At 66.6% G+C, this 3,642-nt stretch overlaps 1 pseudogene; it reads right to left on the minus strand.

Moving 5' to 3' along the window:
• Positions 1–202: 202 nt before the first annotated feature.
• LOC138848103 (putative methyltransferase C9orf114) lies at positions 203–3,471 on the minus strand (annotated as a pseudogene).
• Positions 3,472–3,642: the final 171 nt, after the last annotated feature.

Consider the following 3,642-nt stretch of genomic DNA (forward strand, 5'->3'; position numbering starts at 1 on the left):
GGTCTCGGGGCTGCTCTTCGTGCCCAACAGCCTGGCGCGGGCCGGCTGTCTCAAGGCCATCACTGCAGGCGGCGAGTGAGGGCAGCGGCCCCGAGGGACCGCGCTGGGGGCGGGGCACAGTAAAGGCGGCTGCTTTTGGAGCCCAGTCCCAGCTGTGTGCGCGCCGGGTGACCTGCTGCTGCCCCGCCACCATCCGGGACCCGACGGGGTCTTCAGCTGGGCTGGGCGCCAGCCTGGGCGGCTGCAGGACGGCCAGGGTGCTGAGGATGGCTTCCGGGAAGACAACTGTGGCCATGGCCGGGGCCCCGGTCGAGGACCGGATCCGCCGGGCGGCAGCTGCTTGTTCCGCAAGCTGGGCCTGGGCGGTGGCCTGGGGCGCCTTACTGGGGCTGTCCCTCTGCTCCGTCAGCACCCGAGCCCACAGGGCTGCAGGCAGCTCACCGAGGTCCCCCCGCCTGGCAGCGCGGGCCAGCAGGAGCGCCCAGGGCCCCCGACTCTGGGCTCTGAGCAAGCCTGCGGTGGTGAGTGGCAGCCTGGGGCAGGGGGCTGCAGCCTCTCCCTCCATCGGCCCTCCCCCCGCCAGACAGTCTGGCTGGAGGCGGCATGCGTGCGGGTCACCTCGGTGTGGATTGTGCGGCTGCCCTGGCCGGGGCAAGTGTTGACGTACAGGTCAAAGAGGACTCTGGGGTCAGCCACCTCCAGGTTGGGGTCAGCACCCACCGCGGCTTCCAGCCCTTGGAGGTCGCCGAAAACCACGAGGGCGTGCCTGGCACACAGAGGCAGAGGTCACCGGGCGGGCATTCACTCAGTGGCACGCTCGGCTCCCTGCCCTCATCCCCACCACCCCCGCGGCCCGGCAGCCCCTACCGGAAGCTGGGCAGCTGGGCAGAGGCCACCTCAGAGCCTCGCTCCGACGTCCCGATGGTCAGGTCATAGCCGTCCTGGAAGGGGGCCTTGGCAAACACAGCACCTGGGGGCAAGGCCGGCTCGGGGGGGGGGTCCCACTCGCTGCAAGCCACATCCTCTTGGTGTGTACGCTGGGTGAAGGGGCGAAGCGGGGGCTCAGGTGGAGGCAGGAGCCGCACGCCAGTCTCCCGCCCTCCTAGAAAGTCCAGGGCTGGGCTTGGCTGGGCAGGAGCCCCGAGAGCACGGGGTAGAGCCAAGCATTTTCTGGCCCTTTGGCCCCATTCCCAACCCCACAGCAGACACTGTGAATCCGTCACGATGCTCTCCCGACGGAGGTCCTGGGCGGTGGTCCGGGCGCATGCGCAGGCTGGCAAGAGCCCCGTCTTACTGAAGCAGGAAGCCAGGCAGTGTAGCCCCAGTAGAGGCTGGCTACGCATGCGCAGGCTGGCAGGACCCCCGTCTTACTGAGGCAGGAGGCCAGGCAGTGTAGCCCCAGTAGAGGCCGGCTTTGGTGCGAGGGTCCTGCGCTGACACCACCTTCCCGTGGTAGGTCTTGCACTCTGGAGGGGAAAAGGAGGCTGTGAGTGCCGGGTGGGGGCCTGGCTGGGAGGGGGCTTGGAGCCCCTGGGGCCAGGAAGTCCCAGGTACCTGGGAGCTGCTTGTGGCTCAGCTGCAGGGTCACCAAGAGACCTGGCTCCAGGTTCCCATCTTCACCTCCTGGGGAGAAACCGGAAGACGTGCATATGCCTCCTGCGACCAGCAGGGGTCATCACTTCTCCAGAAGCTTGCTAGGGGAACAGGGAACCCAGGGGCTGGCAACAGACCCTGGGGTCCAGGTCAACCTGGCACCCTCCCAGGTTGAAACGGGCCGGACCTGCTCTCAGACCGCTCGTCAGTCAGAAGTGGACACGGGCCTGGCAGAGGAACCCCACTTGGTACCCCGTGTCTGGGCTGGCCACCTCCCCTCGCTGAGCCGCAGGCTCCTGGCCTGGTGGGAAGTGAGTGCTGTGGAGGGTAACAGCTGTTGCTACTGCCTTCCCTTCCTCCTCCACCCCGGTCTGCCGGCCCAGCCTCAGTTCTGAGCACCGTCCCCAAACCGTGTGAACAGGTGGGGCTTGGTGCCCCAGGACCCCTGGGTGACAGGGAACTGGTTCTGGCAGCATCAGTGGTGAGCCCAAGGACTGGCCTTCGCTGACCTGCTTGAAGCCGGTCCAGCTGCCTGTGAGCCTGGGGTGGCAGTAGCAGATGGCCCAGCTGCCTGGGCCCCGGCACCCATGTGGGACACTGGGTGGGGTTCCTGGCTCGCTGACACGCCCTCTGGGGTGTGACCAGTGGGTGCAAGAGCTGCCAGTGTGCCCTCCCAATAAACAGATCAAACTTTCTTGGCCTCCTCCCCAGAGTCCCCTTTGGGGAAACTCACAGATGGGGTCCAAGCTCTCAGGCCCCTACCATGCGCCCCCGGCCTACCTCCTTCATGCTGCAGTTGAAGGAGCCATGGCCTGGCCGGGCAGGCCGGTCCACCATGATGCCCTCGCAGAACTTGGCCTCCTCATCCTGCTGCATGTGGTGGGGGCTGTCCAGGGGGTTCAGGAGCCCGGGGGGGGGGCAGGCATCAGGCGGTGCCAAAGCACAGGGAGGACAGCGGGGACCCTGGGTCAAGTCCCAGCTCCGCTCAGGCCTGGCCTCCCAGTGGGCAAGGGTGACTTCCCAGCCAGTGGCTGGGAGCAGGCGTGGGAAACGGGGGTCAGGTGTACCTGCAAACTGCAGCTCTGGTGCTTGGGGAAGAATGCCTCTCTCAGGTACCTGGCAAGGAAGGCAGATGACAGGAGGTTCTGGGGGCGGCCACCTCCTGGACCCCACAGTCCCCTCCCCGCACTCAGGGAAGTCACCGTCTTACTGTGGACACTCCAGGTATTGGAGGATGTGGGCCAGTTGGACGCACCCTGCCCCTTCTTGCCCACTCCCCTGAACTCCCCTCTACGGTTCTGGAGGGGAGGAAGACCGAGGCTTGGGGTGAAGCTGCCACTGTGACACTGTGCCCCATGTCGAGCCCCACTGCTAAAGCCCCTGGGAAGACAATGGAGGATGGTGCAAGTGCTCGGGCCCTTGCCATTCATGTGGGAGACCCGGCTGGGGTCCCAGGCTCCTGGCTTCGGCCTGGCCCAGCCCCTGCTGCTGTGACCCTCTGGGGAATGAACCAGGGCACAGAAGAGCTGTCTCCCTCTCTCTCTCTCAGCCTAAGGGCTGCCCCCTTAAGAGTGCCTCCCACAGCATCTGACCTCCGCAGTCAGGGCCCCTGCCTGGCCACTCTGGCAGAGCCAGGCAGGATGGTGGGGCGGGGGGAAGCTGCTTCCCCCTCTGGGAGCCCCGCTCATTCCTGGGCTGCCTGCCCCTGGGGTGGCCGCTCACTTGGCATCCTGGCCCTCCTCATCAAATATCATGACCTCATCCATGCAGAAGATGGCACAGGCCCTGGCAATCTGGCCAGCCAGGTGCAGAGCTCGGGCACCTGAGTGTTGTCCAGGATGGAGCCCGGCAAGGCCACACTCAGGGTGTAGGGCCAACCTGGGCAAGAGACAGTGCCCTTGGTCAGCCTGGGGCCAAGGCTCCCCCTGCTGCACCCCACCCCGGAGGGTCTAGGGAGAGCAGCAAGGGCCTCAGTCTGCCCAGGGAGAAGTGGACAGAGTGGCCTGCAAGGCCCCTCTGGGGGGAGCAGGAAGGCACTTGGCCCAGCAA

This window comes from Oryctolagus cuniculus, unplaced genomic scaffold, assembly GCF_964237555.1.
Source record: "Oryctolagus cuniculus unplaced genomic scaffold, mOryCun1.1 SCAFFOLD_183, whole genome shotgun sequence".
Taxonomy (NCBI): Eukaryota; Metazoa; Chordata; class Mammalia; order Lagomorpha; family Leporidae; genus Oryctolagus; species Oryctolagus cuniculus.